Raw genomic sequence first — 9,093 nt, 5'->3', positions numbered from 1 at the left:
AAGTTTGAAGGATTCCCCAGCATATCTTTAAGATCTTACTCTCTCTCTCTCTCTTCCCCCCCCCCCCCCCCAAATTTGATGCTGGGAGCTCAGAAATTACATAGTTTGTGAGATAGCGAACACCCTCCCCCTCAAAATTCCCGGTAATTATTGCAGTCAAAATGAGCATAAAATGTCAGTGTCTTTCATCCAGAACCCATTATTTTAGGCCAAAAAAGGCACCTAGATCAAAGATCTTAAAGAGGAGATACAGAAAGTGAATTAAATCTGCAGCATAATAAGCACAGGCATTGTGCCAAATATTCCTTTCTTCCAGATCTAATTGGACCTGTAATCTTGTACCAGGGAGAATTGTATCATAGAATCCCTACAGTGCAGATGGAGGCCGTTCAGCCTATCAAGTCCGCGCTGACAACAATCCCACCCAAGCTCTATCCCCACAAGCCCGTGCATTTACCCTAGCTAGTCCTCCTGACACTTTAGCAATTTAGCATGGTCAATCCACCTAACCTGCACATCTTTGGATTGTGGGAGGAAACTAGAGCACCTGGAGGGAAACCCACACAGACAAGGGGAGAATGTGCAAACTCCACAGACAGTGTCCAGAATTGAACCCGGATCCCTGCACTGTAAGGCAGCAGTGCTAACCTTGCCACCGCTACCCACACAATTGTAACTACTATCTCATTTTACTCTCTAATAGAAGAAAGTTATAGCATAAGGTTTAATAAAATAGCTCACTGACTAAATTGCCAGGAAATGAATAACTAGCCAGTAGTCACCAGATTATGGTTATTTACCATCAACATTTTATTAATCAGTAATTGAAGATCCACCAATACTTGGTTATCATAAAGAATCAGAGAAATTACACATAATATGGGGAGATTATTCAGTGTATTATGTCTGTGATGACATTCTGCAAAAGCAACCCTTCTAGTCCTTTTCCCCATGGCCCTGCCATTTTTAAAAATGAAAGATATTATTTTTCACGTTCATTTATAAATGATGTGGAGATGCTGGTGTTGGATTGGGGTAGGCATGTTAAGGAGTCTCACAACATCAGGTTAAAGTCCCACAGGTTTTTTTTTTGGAATCACAAGCTTTCAGAGCACTGCCCCTTCATCAGGTGAGTGGAGAGGTAGGTTTCACAAATACAGCATATGTAGACCAAGATAATGGTTGGAAGACAGAATTGATAGTTTTACACTATCATATTCAAAGTATTTAACATAGAAAAGTTGCAAGTATCCATTGAATGGGTAACACCTGATATATATATAAAACAGCATTCTTAGTGGGACCCAGAAAGTAAAATGCCAATACAGTTGCTGCAATTGTGTCTGTCTATATATGCCATGTTTCTGAAACCTACCTCTCCACTCATATGTTGAAGGAGCAGCACTCCGAAAGCTCGTGATTCCACATAAACTTGTTAGACCTCTTACTTTGTTTATAAAGATGCATCAAATGAGTAGGACTCAGGCAAATTTCCATTAATACAGAGTGCTTCAGCTTCCAAAATTAAGACTCAACCACTTGCTGGTGTATGATTTAATATGCAGTTCCAAAGACAGAATTGAATAGTTTTAAACTATTATATTTAAAGTACTTAATAGCATAGAAAAGTTGCAAATGTACATTGTATGTGTAATGCCTAATATTTATAAAACAGCATTCTTATTGGGACCCAGAAAGTAAAATGCCAATACAGTTGCTGAATGACTTTAGGTTTCAGTTTGGCCAGAGTGAGTCTAATCACTGTGATGGAATTAAAATTTTAAAATCAATTTACGAGCACAGTGGATTTGCTATTGAACAGAATTTGATTTACCCAGGGGTATGTAATCAGTTTCATGCACGCAACTGGGAATGATGAAAAATAAATAAATCTACAATGAACAAACACATTGAAATTAATCTCACCGATTGGAATTGTAGCAGCCTTTGACTTGTCCTCCTTTCATTGCACTCTGCTAATCTTTTCTGGAAATCTGTAACTCAGCGATTTTTACACTTCACAAAGTATGAAGATAAAGTTGCCATAGTCCCAGATGACTGTAGACCGTTGATGGAGGGAGCTGACTAGTGGTGATTTAACCTGAGGATCGCCACACCTCAGGCAAGATTGAGAAAGCGGGGCCTTCATGAATAACCTCAGCCTGTATGGGAATTGAACCCGTGCTAGTTGGTATCACTCTGCATCATTAACCAGGTGTCTAGCCAACTAAGCTAACCAACCCCCATAGTTAAGTATTGCTTTTTGTTTAACTGCTGCAGTTTACATTGTGAGATCATTTACACATTCTACAGCTGCCGGGGAATAAGGCTCCATCATAAATCTCACTGATTGATTTGATATAAGATTCCCTCTGCTATAAATGAATCTGGGAAAGGACATGATGTCCAATTTTCTCTCTCCCAAGAAGCATCCTCGGTTATTCGAGGAGCGCAGAACGAGGTCTTCTGCTTTGATCTTACCAAGAGGGCAGGCCCAAAGTCTATTTCTGCCAGGGATTGAACGTTGTTGACATTAATTTGAAATGGTTAGCTTGGGTGTCCTTTACTTTCTGAGGATTTCCCTCATTTTGATGTGTTATTTCATAAGGTGCCAGCATTCAGGCAACAAATACTGGCCTTGCCAATCCCTAACTGCCCCTTGAACTGAGTCACATTTCAGTGGGCAGTTAAGGGTTCACATGTAGGTCAGACTAGGTAGAGATGGCAGATTTCCTTCCTTAACAGGACATTAGTCACCCAGATGTGGTTTTTAATGATCATCAATGATAGTTTCCTGGTCACAGTTACAGACAGTACCTTTTAATTTCAGAGGTTACTGATTGAATTAAATTCCACCAGCTGCTATGGTGAGATTTATCCCTAAGACTATTAGCTTGGGCTCTTGGATTATAAATTCAGTGATATTACTATTGGGCCACGATCTCCCACATGCTGTGACCCTACAAAGGTAGCAGCAAGTGAAACACAACAGACTGTATCTGTGAGGAGAGGGGGTTCAGTAAAAAAATCTGAGTTAAATATGGCAGGAATAGAAAGGGTTGTGAGCAGTAGTCTGGAACAGCTAACAGCGAAGTCGCCCCATCAACAATTGTTAATTCAATTGGATTCAAGTGAAGACAAGTCTGGAAATGTAAAACAATTTGCGCTTTCGCCCAGTTCACCTCATTGCCCAGAGTCCAGCTCCAGAGAGAGCCGTAATATTGCAGTGGGATTGGGAGGATGAATTGAGTGGCGAAGACCTCAGGCAGCAGCGCCGCTGTCCATGGTGCTGATCTTAGTGGCACCCTGTCTCTTTCCCAACCCAAGCCACCGCCGTGTTAACGCCCGTGGGTCCGGCGTGCGGCCGCACTGAGATGACAAAACTCTTCCTAAAGTTGTCACAGAGTATGATGTAGATGAAAGGATTGAGGCAGCTGCTGGCGTAGCCCAAGCCCACAGCCGCGATGTAGGCGTAATAGAAGGGCATAGAGCGCGGATCCTGAACGAGGAATGTCAACCGCACCAGGTAAAAGGGAGCCCAGCAGATGAAGAAAGCCAGGCAGATGACGATGGCGATTCGAGCCACTCTCCTGCTCCGCAGCCTGGCTGTCTTGTGGGAGATGAGAGTCCCCGGAGAGTTCATCTTGAACAGGATCCTCCTGTAGGCTATTGCGATGATGGTAAAGGGCAGGGCGAATGCTAGCAGGAACTGGTAGAGGATGAACCAGTAGATATCTGTCTTTGGATGGGGGAGTTGGATCTCACAGCCTGATATGCCCCCCGGTTGCCGGATGAGCCTGGTGTACATCCAGGCCGGGGTGCCGCTCAGTAAGGAGAGCACCCAAAGGAGACAGACGGTCAGCAGGGCGATGCCAGGTCTCCGGAATCGAGTCGATGCCAGGGGGTGGACGATGGCCAAGTAGTGGTCAATGGTCATTGCGGCGAGGATGTAGGCGCTGGCAAACTGGGCATAACAGTCTAGGGCTGACACGATGACACACATAAACTCCCCAAAGCACCAGCCCCTGTCTCCCAGCAACTGTGGGGTGAAGAAAGGCATCCCCAAAATGAAGAGCAGGTCGACCGCCGACAAGTTGATGAAAAAGATATCTGAAACCCGGCTGCCGGTGGATTTCAGCTTAAACCTTTTAACAGCAGTGTAAATAACAATTCCGTTCCCAATTATCCCGGACATCCCGATTAAAGCGAAAATCGGTGGCACGATGATGCTGGAGTAAAGAAGGGGATTGGTCTCAACTGAAATAAAACACAAATCCGTTACAATCCAGAATTTGATACACTATTTAGATCAGGGAGCGGGATATCATCAATCCATGTTGCTTAGTAACATGAACAAGTTATTCTGCTTTACTCAGTGTTCTCCTAACTCCAGTTACCCAAACCCAAAGGCCAGATTTATCATTTAAAAATTTAACAATTAAGAAAAACTATTCCTATAAAACGCACGAAACGATTTTCTCGAAAAGAGCCGGGATTACTCCGGGGATTCAAAGCACTGAATGCTTTTCAAACTACTCCAGAAACAGCGAGGATAGAAGTCAGTGTGTATTGAGATGTAGCGACTGACACTCAGACAAAAGACCCGGAATTATGTCTCATTATTTCATGGAAGGAGTGTTAAATTTAAAAATAAAAGCTTCTTACCTGGAGTTGTGATGTTGCTGTACAAAGTATCTGAACTGTTTGATGTAGCCATTCTGTTAAAAGGTGCTTTCTCCTCTCTAAGTTTCCCGGAGATGGATATTTGATACTTCACCATCCGTTTAGACAGGAGTCCGCCTTACTCGCTGACAGTGCTCTATCAATGGGCTTCCCAGAGTTCGGCTCCACACTTGTATTTGTACTTGTATCCTTGCGTAATTGTGTTTAAATTTGGCGACCTTTATTCTGCCTTGAACAGGAAAAGTAATCTAGATTAAATTTTTATTAATTCACAGGATGTGGGCATCGCTGGCCAGACCAGCATTTATTGCCCATCCCTAATTGGCCATGAGAAGGAGGTGGTTAGCTGCCTTGAACTATTGCAGTTCCCTGTAGTGTAGGTACACCCATTATGTTGTTATGGAGAGAGTTCCTGAATTTTGATCCAGTACAGGAACGACAATATATTTCCAAGTCAGGATGATGAGTGGCTTGGAGGGGAACTTGCTTGGAGGGTGGTGTTCCCATGTCTTTGCTGCCCTTGTCCTTCTTGATGATAGTGATTGTGGGTTTGGAAGGTGCTGCCGAAGGAAGTTGTTGAGTTCCTACAGTGCAGCTTGTAGATACACACTGCTGCGTCAGTGGTGGAGGGATTGAATGTTTGTGGAAGGGGTGACAATCGAGGGGGCTTCTTTGTCCTTGATGATGTCAAGCTTCTTGAATGTTGGAGTTGCACCCATCCAGACAAAGTGCGTCATATTCCATCACACTCCTGACTTTTGCCTTGTAGATTGTGGAGAGGCTTTGGGGAGTCAGGAGATGAGTTACTTGCTGCAGGATTCCAAGCCTCTGACCTGCTCTTGTAACCATAGTATTTATATAGCAAGTTCAGTTCAGTTTCTGGTCAAGGGTAACCCCCAAAATGTTGATAGTGGAGGATTCAGTGATGGTAATACCATGGACTGCCAATTAGTGACAATCATCCTTGTATTGAGAGCACACCTTTCAGGACTTCAGGAATGCCATGGACAAGACAGGTTTGCATCAGACATTACGAACCAAACTGAAGAAATTTGTCAGCTCAAGACTAGGACAATGCGGATCAATGTGTATTTTTCGTATACAGGAAGTAGGAGCAGAAATGGACCAAACAACCCCTGGATCCTGCTCCACCATTCAATATGATTGTGGCTGATTGGGGCATCAACTCCATTCTCCCACTCATTCCCCATATCCCTTAATTCCCTGAGAGAAACCAAAAATCTGTCAATCTCCACTTTAAATGTATTCAACCGTGAAGCATCTACAAACCATTGAGGCAGAGTTCCAAACATAGACAATACTTTGACTGAAGTAATTTCTCCCCATTTCAGTCTTAAACGATTGACCTCGTATCTTGTTATTGGAAGTGAGGGTGGAGAACGCAGTGGTGAGGGGGGTTTAAAGAGATAGTTGATGGTGAAGAAATGCCACGTATGATTTTGGATCAGTACTTTCATAAAGAGAGACTTGATTTTTTTATTCATTTGTGAGACATGGGTGTCGCTGCCTGGCCAACATTTAATTGCCCATCCCTAGTTCCCCTTGAGAAAGTGGTGGTACAATTGAATATCTGGCTCAGCCATTTCAGAGGATAGTTGAGAATCAACCACATTGCAGTGGCTCTGGAGTCACATGGAGGCCAGGCCAGGTAAGGACAAGAAATTTCCTTCCCTAAAGGATATTAGTGAACCAGATGGGTTTTTTTCAACAATCAGCAATGGTTTCATGGTCATCAGTAGATTCTTAATTCCAGATGTTGTTTATTGAATTCAAATTCCACCACCTGCCGTGGCGAGATTTGAACTTGGGTTCCCGGGATATTACCTGGAGTTTCTGGATTAATAGTCTAGTGATAATACGACTAGGCTATCACCTCCCTGATCACAATGGATTGCTACTCTAGTTGTCTGCCAATTTTTTGGTCTTCCCTACCCCTTAGACTTTAGGGAACAAAACAAATAAAAATCCATTCAATCAAATAAAATAACAAATGAACCAAGATAATAAATGAAGTTTAGGTTTGAAATCATCATTCTTGTATAACACTGGAACAGGTTCGGAATAGGTCTTTCTACTGATGTCATTGGTACTGACATGTACCATGACCTCATTATTCAATGCACAGAAATAGAATTTTAGTGGCCTCCATTGATAATTATTTATTAACTTTAATATATCTTTATGACCAGAGTATTAAGGTGTATTAAGCTCCATATGTAATCAAATTATTTTTCTAATAATACAAGTCTATTAACTTAGTCCCTTCAATCCAACAGCACTAAGCTTTGATATCCCCCCTCCCTCTACACCACCAATTTTCACTCAAATCACACAAAGTCTAAGACATTAAACAGGGTCAGACCAGGAAAAGGTTTGGGAAGCAATGTGATGAAGGGTCCCCTTGCCTGGTAAAGAGATTCCCTCTATCAAAGATTACTTGTGATTGTTAGGAACACAAAGGTAGTTTTAAGGGATTTCTATTTATTGTGGTAAACATTAGAAATAAAGTACTATTTTGTGTGTTCAATTTTTATGTGGAAGGAAGGATAAAACTTACAGTTAGATTCATGCTGGATAAAGGTGTTTGTATTTGTGGGGGTTGATTATGTACCAACTGTGTCTCTTTTGTGCTTAGAGAGGGCTATATCATGAAGAGTAATTAAGCCAGTGGAAGAATGCAACTGTTATTCAGCAACTGAAGGCCTTTTTAATGGAAGAAAGCTTTTTAGTTCTTAGTTGAGCTGAAGATGTTGACAGTTGATCGACATTAAGGAGGGAACAACTCTCAGCTCTGCCAGAAGAAAGACTGGACAGGGTGGGAGCTGCAAAGAGGCAGGTTTCCTCAAGAACCAGTTACTGTCCGGATAACTAGGGAATTGGGGCAGAAAGAATGTCTTAAGATGACTGAAGTTAAGAGAACAGAGACCAAGGTATTGCTCGGAAGAATTTAAGAGTAAACAAAGTGTTCAGAGCTAAAGGGGCAATTGCAGTAACCAGATTGAAAGTGGGAAATGAGACTTCAGAGATCACGGAATACTACAGTGCAGAAAAGGCCCTTTGGCCCATTGAGTCCATACCAACACCTGAAAAGCCCTGACCTGTCCAACTAATCCCACTTGCCAGCACTTGGCTCATAGCTTTGAATGTTATGGCGTGCCAAGTATTTATCCAGGTACTTTTTAAAGGATGTGAGGCATCCCGCTTCCTCCAACCTCCCAGGCAGCGCATTCCAGACCATCACCACCCTCTGGGTAAAAAGGTTTTTCCTCAAATTCCCCTAAACCTCCCATCTCTCACTTCTAACTGGTCTCCCCTCGTAACTGACCCTTCAACTAAGAGGAACAGCTGCTCCTTACCCACTCTGTCCATGCCCCTCAATCAGGTTGTCCCTCAGTCTTACCCACACCATAGAAACAACCCAAGCCTATCCAACCTGTCTTTATAACTTGAATGTTCCATCCAGCAACATCCTGATGAATCTCCTCTGAACGCACTGGAGGGTGTGCACATCCTTCCTATAATGTGACAACCAGAACTGCATTCAAGCTCCAACTGTGGCCTCACCGTAGTTCGATACAACTCCATCATGATCTCTCTGCTTTTGTATTCTATACCCTAATTGATACAGGCGAGTGTGCCATATGCCTTTTTCACCACTCTATTAACTGCCTTTCTGCCTTCAGAGATCTATGGACAAAGACGCCAAGGTCCCTTTGTTCTTCAAAATTTCCCAGTGTCAGACCTTTTGTAGGATACTTCCTTGTTAAATTACTCCTTCCAAAGTGTATCATCTTGCACTTTTCAGGGTTAAATCCCATCTGCCACTTATCCCCTCATTTGACCATCTTATCTTCCTGTAACTCAAGGCACTCAAACTCAACGTCAGCCACCTGGCCAATCTTTGTGTCATCGGCAAACTTACTGACCCTGCCCTCCACAGTCATCTACGTCATTGATATAAATGACAAACAATCAAGGGCCCAGCACAGACCCCTGTGGTACGCCATTGGTTATTGGTCTCCAGTCATTAATGTAGTTGTTTGTCATCACCCTCTGTCTCCTACTGTTAAGAAGTCTCACAACACCAGGTTAAGGTCCAACCAGTTTATTTGATAGTAATCTCACAAGGTTTCGGAAACAGTGTTCCTTCATCAGGTGTGTGGAACCTTCTGGGAATATTCTGGGTTTGAATCCCGCCATGGCGGATATTGGACTTTGAATTCAATAAAAAGTATCTGGTATTAACAATCTACTGCTGCCAACTGTCAGAAAAACCAATTTGGTTCACTGATGTCCTTTAGGGAAGGAAATCTGCCATTTTCTTATCTGGTCTAGCCTACATGTGACTCCAGCGCCACAGCAATGTGGTTGATTCTTAACTGCCCTCTA

At 42.8% G+C, this 9,093-nt stretch overlaps 1 pseudogene; it reads right to left on the bottom strand.

Moving 5' to 3' along the window:
- Positions 1-3,295: 3,295 nt before the first annotated feature.
- LOC145354740 (melanin-concentrating hormone receptor 1 pseudogene) lies at positions 3,296-4,717 on the bottom strand (annotated as a pseudogene).
- Positions 4,718-9,093: the final 4,376 nt, after the last annotated feature.

This window comes from Carcharhinus amblyrhynchos, chromosome 18 (assembly GCF_965287045.1).
Source record: "Carcharhinus amblyrhynchos chromosome 18, sCarAmb.v2.hapA, whole genome shotgun sequence".
NCBI lineage: Eukaryota > Metazoa > Chordata > Chondrichthyes > Carcharhiniformes > Carcharhinidae > Carcharhinus > Carcharhinus amblyrhynchos.
Note: the sequence above shows the minus strand (reverse complement) of the source record. Positions and strands in the feature narration are given on the sequence as shown.